Genomic DNA, 10,734 nt, shown 5'->3' on the forward strand with positions numbered 1-10,734 from the left:
AAGTCACAACACTTGTGACCATTCCACAAAGTGGGCTGCATCCATAGCATTACCAGAAAAAGGTTTCCCTCCTATATCCATATACTACAGACCATCTTGGTTATCACTCAAGACATGATCACTTGTATGTCACCACATACATGCTTGAGTCACATACAGATAACCAGGGATTTTATGTTTATTGGTTTGTGGTAAAGCAAATAAAACAAGTAACTGGGCAAAATACCAGATGTGAAGTAAATATCATATATTAACAACACAAGCATTCGTACATACTATTTACAAACTACATGACACGAGACTTTAGGGCATCAACCCCAACATCAACATTATGCAAGGTCTAACGTACTTTGCATAATAGTAGATTAAGTTGTAAAAATTAGATTTTCTTGTATTGAATGAAGACTTTTCTGAGTTCTTTTATGAGTAATCTAGTTTAGAATCTTCCAATAAAACCGTTTTTAAGAATAGGCTTTCAAACTAGAAGAACGATACAATGAAAGAACCCTAGAATTTAATACAAATTAAGATAAAAACATGATAATTGTTGTCAATAAAGTGTTTTTAACTAGTTTAGGGTTAATTAGAATTCAATTTCTTCATTAACTACTTGGGCTATTAGGCATTACTTGATAGGTTTCGGAATTGTGTAAAATTCATAATATTTTTGAATTCGATGATAGAACCATACCTAATGACTATTTTTTCCAAGAATCTTCCCATAGAATTTATAAGTTATTTTGTGTTCAATTTTTATGTGTCTCAAAATAACAAGAATCTTCATTTTCTTTTCTTTTAATTTCTTTTACAAACCAACCCCCCTCCCCTTCCAAGGAATTTGTTATTTCATTTAATTTTTCAATCAAACCTAACAACCACCATTTATTTGGTCTAGAATTTCATTTAATTTGCAAAATAGTTTCAAGTACCCTAAATAAAGACTTCTATTTTGCAATGATACCCCAGTGAGGTAGGACAAACATCACCGGTGGGGTGATCAAATGCTCCTTCGCTGGGATGAGACATTCTCAACCATTAGGTAGAACCAACTCTTGGAACTGAACTAAAAAACCTCCATTTATTTGGTCCAGAACTGTTAACCTTTAACAATTCCGTGTAAGTGTGACCACTAGCTTTCGTTGCCAAAGTCCCGCCCTAATGAGCCCACCGTAGGGAAGAAGCAAATTAGGACAAGAGACTAAGTAACTATAATAATATAAATGAATGATTATGATGATGCTTCAAGTTCTTGTCCCCAGCAACAGTGCCAAAAACTTGTTAAGATAAATTTATGATGATGATTATGATGCGCTATGACTTATGATAATATGCAATACTACATTCTAAATGTCTGCGATGATGCTTATATGCTTCATAGTATGCGTTCGTGTAGTGCGTGTCAAAAGTTTTCTTGCATTGGAACCAAGTATAATTCCAACGTAAGTTTCTCAGAGTGATCTGAGGTCGAACACGGGGATTGTTGTGATTAATATGATGCTAATGTGGTATATGTAACCGGTTAACATAAAGAATAATGAATTGGGTTTGCAGAAACATAAATTGCGGTAAAGAGTAAATTGCGGTAAAGAATAAAATACGATGGTAAATAAATTGCAATAAAGTAAATTGCGGTGATAAAGTAAATGAATAAAATATTAATATACAGGGTGAGGACTGGCTGTGAAGATGTGGAAAAGTGTCTGGTGAATGCGGTGGTAAATCTTGTGAAATGAATCAGAAAGAGAATGGATAGAGGGAAAGGACATCGAAAGTTCGTCAATCTTGTTGAGGATGCAACTAAGGTTCCGCTTTCCCTTGGCTTACACCTTTCAGTGATCGGCCGCGTTCCCTTATATCTATGGTAAAACAAGGATGAACGTGATGAACGCAAGGTTGTTTCCATCTCTGGAAATACTTCTCGCTTTAGTTAACGCATTCTTCCAACCTTCTTTCGATAGGCGGAATAACATCTTCACTTCTGCTCTCAGAGGTGAAGATGTCGTCAAGCATGCTTTAGCTAAACTCAGCCGATTTCCTTAAAAAGGGTTAACTCACTCGCTTAATCCTTCCCTTTTACCGAGGGTATTAGTTACACATGATGGAGAAAATGGATGATGAATGTATGGAAAAGAACAGAGAAATGACAATGAATACGATAATGATATTTAAATCTAAAGATCAACGTTTGTTCCAGATAATGAATGAAAGATTAAAGATAGATGAATGGAAAATAAGAACAAATATGGAAAGAGTGTCAATGTCTTGACACACATCCCGATCGAAGACGTCGTGCTTGCCGGCATGTGGAAGAAATGGAGTGGAGAGCTTCCCTCTCAGGCTTGCTTTCCAGGTAGAAGTGACCTTTGGCATAGAGCTTCTTCTTCGGGAATGGAAAGAATTGCTTGCTCAGAGAGACTTACCTCTCAGTCTTGTCTCGTCGTTCTCCCAGATTTTCTCTAAATTGTCTCTTCAAACCAGCCTCATTTTCATTGAATTTGAGGAAGCAATTTATAGACCTTGACTTCTTCTGTATTAGTGGTCCCGCTTTGAAAATCTGATAATTCTTGCCATGGCTTAGTGGAAATGTCCGCTATGCTCCACGATTGATTTGTCAGAATCGTACAACAGAAAGCTGTACAATGTCAGTAGTCCTTGCGAATGCATTGCTCTTCACATCTTCGATCGATCACCGCATGCGGTGTAATTGTTTTCATCTTCTATCGATTGTCGCATGCGGTGGAAATACTTGATCATTTGAGTCCATGATCGATCGTTGCATGTGCTGCAGTTCTTTCTTTGTTCTTGAATGATTACCGCATGCTGTGATAATGCATTGTTCTTTTTGTCCTCGAGGAATTGTCGCATCCAGTGACCTGTTTTCTACAAAACAAAGAATTGGACATTCTATTTTGCCATCGCAATGGGGTTAGCGGGTGTGCTTACGACACTTTACAATTTTTCGCGTTTCTAAGCCAATTTCTATACGATCGATACAACTTTTCCTTCTTTTTACTGCATAATCTAAATAAAACGGTATAAATAACTTATATTTCTACAAGTTATCAGTGATCTTATCCTCTTACAGGAGATCAAATAAAGAAACGCGACAAACTGCCATCCTATAGAGGGATACTCCCAAGGTGCCTCGAGGCGATGCACAGTAACTTTATTCAATCCAACGAAGGAGACTGAGGGATATGCTGTCGCACTTCCCGCTCCCACTTACTATGAATACTCTCTCTATCCACCTTGATATTGACCTACCCAAACACCATCCGTTAGGGGGACACGCCAAAGGTGTCTCGAGGCCGAGGATAGATCTCACGGTGTGGACTATATAGAAGAAACGTGAAAGGTTTAAGTGAAGCATCTTATGCCCCAAGTACCTCCCACTAAATGTTCTACCTAGGGGTTCATTAACCTAGACAATTCGACTACTGATTTTAGTCTAAGTCATCATTTTAAGTCCGTTCATAAACAACTTTTGTCTATGAATTATGAACAAGTTCAAGTAGTCACATTTAAACACTTTAATGGACTATCCTTAACTTGCATGCATGCATCAAATCTATCTAATTCACCTTTCTAGCTAAGTTCCCAAGTAGGGGTGTTACATTTCCGTCAACTTAAATATCCCAGCCTAGACAGAACCCGCCTTAGAAAAAATGTCCCTTATAGATAGATTTGCTACACTTTAACCTTTTATTAGTCAATTTAATCTAACTAAACTGATTAAAAGATTAAAGCCTTAGGGTTGCTAATCATATTAGAACCGTGATCTTAGGTCTATGTTATCCAAGTTCTAAACATTTTAAAAAACATGAATTAAACCTAAGTGAGCATGCATGTCTTTCTTATTGCTTTTAATTCTAATGTCTCTTTAACCTTTAAAAAGAAACAACTAAAAAACATCGCGCACAACTAGGTGTTTATAATGCTTATAAAGTAACCTATGGGTCATGCTTCATGCAATGTCCGGTTGTTACTATACATAACTCTTGAACAAGAGTATCCATGAGCGTGTTCGGATCTTTCCTATTTCATTGTGACTGAATTACCACACACACATTCTAACAAATAGGTATGCAATTTTACACTAATTAACGACATGCTTTGATAAATAAAATACAAGAGATTGAGTATACGCACCAGTTGAAGACTCTCTTCACTTCGAACTCAACCCAGCGAGAGCAAACCTCTACGTCCTTTATCGCCCTACAGATAGTCGGCTACAAGTAGCACGATCGTCTACACGAATGGCAGTGCACAAACAAGCAGGAGCGGGGACGACAGCACCACTTAGAGCCCTTGGTATTCTCGGAGTGAGAACCCAAAGAGTGGTCTTTGTTGGATTTGGTAGAGGAAGGGGGAAATGGATGATCGTGTAAAATGATAAGTAAGTGGAAGAAGACTATCGTATAGCGGATGCTTATCGTTTAGAGAAAGCTACACAATCATGTAAGTTTTACTAAGTGATCGTTTAGTAAATGGTAAGTGATCGTTTAGAAAACTCAGCACGCTAAGCGATCATTTAGAGAATACGTGCGATCGTTTAGACGTGGGGTGTACGACTGTTTAAGCGATAGGGCTATCGTATAGGCTCTCAGCTAAGCAATCGATACGTTTTCACACCTTTTGCGATTTTTTGAACTCTTTGCAAAATGAAACCAATTTTCATTTTATTCTTCAATTACAATAACCGAATACTGATTTTCTCACTAATGCATGATTGAGGAGAAAGTTTCGGCCAATTATCACATAATTAACCAATTAATTAATAAATGAATATAATCACATTATATTCTTAACCTATAGTTTGATATCATATATCTACTATAGTAATTTCTCCTCCATTGATATAAATCATATTTATATCTAATTTCATCCTATACATTTAGTCTATTATATCATATATAATTAACCAGTTCAATTATATCATATATAATCGAACTCCCTCTTGTCAATTTGAACATTTCAAACTGACCCAATAACTGATTCTCAACTTTATCCAAGCTACCTAGGGGACCTTATGGACTTGTGGCTCGAAGCTCCGGTACATGAATAACTGAGTAAAATCTTTAGCCATGAGATCTACCATTCGTTAACTGTCAGGCATTCCACTAAAGACCAACAGCTGAACTCTTCTTACCACAGATATATTTCTGTGTCCATCGGATATAACCAATCATGAGTACGATGACCTTTCACAGATGCTCGTAAGTACAGCTGGGTCAATTTACCGTTTTTCCCTTGTAGTTACATCTCACTCTTTAAGTACCACTGATTTCTTTAATGAACAATGCAACATAGTCCAACTATGTGTGAACACCTCTCGGGCCAAGAGAAGGTGTGCGGTGCCACATCATTCAAGCCCTGGAATCAGCCCTTAAGGGAGTTATCTATCTACTTGCCCCCACTTTGGGGAAGAAGCGAATTCCATCTTGTGTAGCTGAGTTCCCAGCTCCCAAATCAGATGAATCCCTAAAATAGTAGGTTTGAGTCCGCAACCAAGCCACTCGTACCCATGCAAATCAAATGATCGTCCTCAAAGGCAGGAGTTCCCAACTTACTCAGGGTTGAGGTCATGTTACCTATGGTCATTCTAATGAAGTGAAGTCTCTGTCATGAACGGTGTTATATAATGAGACGTTAACACTTCATGGTCAGGTCTTATACAAACTCTTTGTATAAGATGCTCCCGCTCGCATGTCCCCTACACAAATGATCAGGATCAGACCATCTATGACAAGTTACAACACTTGTGACTATTCCACAAAGCAGGCCGCATTTGTAACGTTACCAAGATAAGGTTTCCCTCCTATATCCATATACTACAGACCATTTTGGTTATCACTTAAGACATGATCCACTTATATGTCACCACATATGTGCTTAAGTTACATACAGATAACCAGGGATTTTATGTTTATTGGTTTGTGGTAAAGCAAATAAAACAAACAACTGAGCAAAATAAAGATGTGAAGTAAATATCATATATTATACAACACAAGCATTCGTACAATCTTTTTACAAACTACAGGACACGAGACTTTAGGGCATCAACCCCAATAGACCATTATCTCACGGGTAAACTTCTTGCAAATAGAGTGATCTCTGCATATGCAATAAGGAATGTTTTCTTCAATGCTTAGAAGATAGACAATGACATCAGTATTGAATCAATAGGGAAGAACATGTTTCTTTTAAAATTTTGTAGAACATTGGATAAAGAGTGGATTATCAGAAATGGTTCGTGGATTTTTTATAAGCACCTCATAATATTAGAAGAACCACAGATGAACCTCAAACCATATGATCTTGGGTTTAACAATGACGCTTTTTGGATTAGGTTATATTTTGTTCCTTTTGGCTTTCAAAATAAAGAAATGGCAACTTCTATTGGCAATCATATTGGCGGGTGTTTAGAGGTTGATTATGATGAAGAAGGGTATTGTTGGGGATAAACTTTAAGACTAAGGATTAGACTTGATATTACAAAACCACTAAGAAGAGGGATAAAAGTAAAATGATCAGAAATGGGTAAGGAAAATTGGTTAAAAATCAAATACGAAAGACTACCTGAGTTTTGTTATTCATGTGGTTGCATAGGCCATGTTGCAAAAGATTGCCTGTTGAGCATTGAGGTTGATACTTTAGATGGAAATGTGAAGTACCAATTTGGCCCATGGTCGCGTTTCTCTTGTTTTTCAAGAGCACAAGAAATCATTTTGTCTCTTCCAAGAATCAAGAAAACACTAGCTCACCCCTCTATAATGATCAATTCCTAAATGAAGTCTACCAAACAAACAAAATTGTCAAGGTTACAAGCAAGAACAATGTAGAATTGATGACTGAACATGAGAAGCACAATTTAAAGTGGGATCTAAACAAGGAAATTCAAGAAAACATGAATAACACTCAACTTAGGGAATAGATCTTTACATTCTAAGCTTCTGCATTAAGCACTAGCCAACCACAAGTAAGGAACACAAATCAAACAAAACCAACAAACATTTTGGCTCAAAACATTACTCCTACTTGTGATGCAATTGATGACAAAAATGATACAGTATTAAGTGGAAGGAAATTGAAGACTTGGAAAAAGAGATTGAGGCCACCTAGTGAGGATCCATCATATTGTAATCACCCAACTCACTCCAAAAGAAAGGCTTTATTTGATGGTGAAAATGTGTTGGCAAGGAGAAGACCATGCTTTTCTTCCCCAAACTTCAGTGCTTTAATCCCCCCTAATGGTTTGGCAGAGGCTATAAGTCAGCCCTATCGTAAGTTAAGAAAATCATTTGTTGGAATGCTCTGGGTCTAGGTAACCTAAGAGCATTTCGTGCTATCATTGATCTTGTCCGAACAAATAACCCTGACATTGTCTTTATTTCTAAAACAAAAGTGGGCTCAGAGATTTTAAACCAAATCAAAATGAAGTGCAAGTTTGTTGGTTGCTTACCACATTGACTCAATTATCTTATGGAAAATAAAAAGTGGAGGTTCACTGGTCTTTATGGATACCCGAATCAAATAGGAAAACACTCACTTGAGGTTTAGTTAAAAAGTCGTATGTGGATGATAACATTCCTTGGCTTATTAGAGGAGATCTTAATGAGATTTTATTTAATTATGAGAAGATTGATGGACATTCAAAAAATCCTAGATTACTTCATACTTTCAAGGACATTTTAGATTAATGTAATCTAATTGATATGGATTTCATTGGTCATAATTTTACATGGTATGGAAAAAAGAATGGTAGTACCATCTGGGAGCGGCTTGATAGATTCCTTTGTTCTCCTTCTGGAATCATTTCCATATGGCAACAGTCAAGCATTTAGACTGGCACTATTCTAACCATTGCCCTATAATTCTTTGTTCGAAACAAAGTGGCCTATCTCCTACAAGAAGGAAATGAAATTTTAAATTTGATGAATTTTGGAAACATGAGGAATATTGTGCAAAAATCATTGAGGAAGCCTTAGAAATCTAAAAATTCTACCCTTCCTCTCCATCATAGACTAAAAATATGTTCAAAACATTTAGGACCATGGGGAAAAAGAATCAACGGTAATTTTAAATCAAAGATTAAGAACTGCAATCTTATCTTGCAAGCTGCTTATGAAAATTCTCTCACTGTTGATTTTGCAAAAATCCATGAAATTGAATTTGAGTTGAAGCTTCTTCTAGAAAAAGAAGAAATCTTTTGGAAGCAAAGACCAAACAAAATTGGTTGAAAATAGGAGATAGGAATACCAAATGGTTCCACAGAAGGCTACCATAAGGAAAAAGAGAAATGAAATCCATGGGATAATTGACAAGGATTGAAACTGGGTCTCAGATTTTAATAAGATTAAAGACACTTTTATCCCTTGTTACAAGGAATTGTTTGAATCTTCAAATACATTATGGGATCAAATGGGAGAGGCATTCAAAGCAATAACACCAAGAGTTTCAGACATCATGAACAAAAAAATTAACTGAAGCTTATATGAAAGACGAGATTGAGATAGTTGTAAAACAAATGTTTCCAACAAAGGCACAGGCCCTGATGGGTTCCCGACTATCTTCTATCAATATTATTGGGGCCTGGTTGGTAATACTACCATTTGTGACTGTCTTAACTTTTTAAACAACCAGGGTAATATCACTTCTTGGAATTCAATAAATATTGTTTTGATCCCTCAAAAATAATGAACCTAAAATAGTAAGTGGCTTTAAACTTATTAGCTTATGCAATGTTAACTATAAAATTATGTCCAAAACTATTGGTAATCGTATTAAACTGGTTCTTAATGAAATTATCTCTAAAAACCAATTTGCTTTTGTTCCTAAAAGTAATATCACATATAATATTATGATTAGCCATGAATTTATCAGTTTCATTATGAATAAAAAAAAAAAAGTAACAAGATAGAAGCAATTCTTGTATCTCCTAATGTCAGTGATGATAGAAGTAGTTTCCTCTAGAGTATGATGGGAATTCCAATGGTTAAAATTTAGGCCATTATCTGGGGCTTCCATCTTCCCTATCAACAAGAAAGTGTAAAGATTTCCAATTTTTAATTGACAAGATATGGAAGACATTACAATGATGGAAAAGGAATTTTTTCTTGACTAGGGGTAAAGAAATTCTTTTTAAGAGTGTTGCCCAAGCTATTCCATGTTATGGGATGAGCATCTTCAAATTGCCTAAGCAACTATGTTCGGAGAGTACAAGGAAATTTTCAAGATTTTGGTGGGGAACAATCTCAAGGAAAAAGAAAATTCATTGGATCAAATGGGCAGATCTCCACATCCCAAAAGCCCTTGGTGGTCTAAATTTTAGAGATATTAAAGGATTCAATAGAACTTTGGTTGCTAAACAAGCATGAAGACTTATTTCAAATAATAATCTTACTTGTATCGAAGGTTCTTACAAGTCTTTACTTTAGAAACAGTACAATTATTAAGGCCGAACTCGGAAAAAAAACCCTCTTACTTATGGAAAAGCAACCACTCGGGTTGTTTACTACTTAAGGAAGGACTGCACATTCAGAATTGCTAATGGGGCTTCTACAAGAATGTTCCAAGACCCTTGGTTACCTATAGAATCAACATTTAAGCCAAGATGTCAAAGTACGTTAATTGAAAATGCAAAAATTGCTAATTTTATTACTCCTGATGGTGAATGGAACATTGATTTACTCCTTAAGGCTTCTACAGTTGATGAGGTGAAATCATCAGAAGAGTTCCTCTAAACCTAAGGATGGAAGATTAAGCTAATTTGGCATGATGACAAGTATGGTCTCTATTCGGTGAAATCTGGCGTGAGAGTAAATGGTATAAAAAATCTAGATTTTGCCCATGCTCTTCCCGTGAGAGTAATATGGAAAATCTATAGATGAAGATTTGGAAGCTTATGATTCCTTCTAAGATAAAGCATTTTGTTTGGTGGGCACTTAAAAACATTCTCCCAACCAAGTAAATTTGTTGAAGAAAGGCTTGGATCTTTTACTATTTTTCCTTAAATGTGGAAGATAGAAGGAGGGCATCGACCACATTCTTTTCTCGTGTGAAAGAGCTAAAGCTGTGTGGCAGTATGTTTTGAATGAGAATGCACTATTTGAAGATTTCAACAATAGTAATGGAATGTCTTATCTAATACTTGTTCGAGCAATCTAGATTTAATTGTTATATCCTGCTACGCTATTTCAAACGATCGCAACAGTTATCTAAAAGGACTTCAACTACCTTTCCCTTAGTTAAAGGTTCCTGGATCATTAATTATTATGAATATTTCATGGAATCGTACAAATTTCAAAAGGAATATGCGAATAGAAATATTGAAAAATGAAACGTATCAAAAGTCAGGTTTTCTCCTCCTCCAGACGGCTTCAAGATTAATACTGATGTCACTTGAATTTCTGCTCTCTCTTCAACTAGCTTAGGAATTGCCATAAGGTCGTCCGAAGGATCAATCATTACTATTTCAACAATCCATACTCAGAATGTCCCTGATGCTCCTCTTGCTGAAGTTCTTGCAATTAAGGAAGGTCTGAAGCTAACAATCACCTTAAAATGCCAAAATATCATACTGGAATCTAATTACATGTTTGTGATTAATCTTCTTCAAGGGAAATCCTCTACCATTGCCGAAATAGAATGATATATAGACGATATTCACTCACTCCAAAGTAGCTTTACATCATCCTTATTCTCGTTTGCTCTTCGTTCATCCAATGTCCTAGT

Source organism: Benincasa hispida, chromosome 12 (genome assembly GCF_009727055.1).
Source record: "Benincasa hispida cultivar B227 chromosome 12, ASM972705v1, whole genome shotgun sequence".
In the NCBI taxonomy this organism is placed as follows: domain Eukaryota; kingdom Viridiplantae; phylum Streptophyta; class Magnoliopsida; order Cucurbitales; family Cucurbitaceae; genus Benincasa; species Benincasa hispida.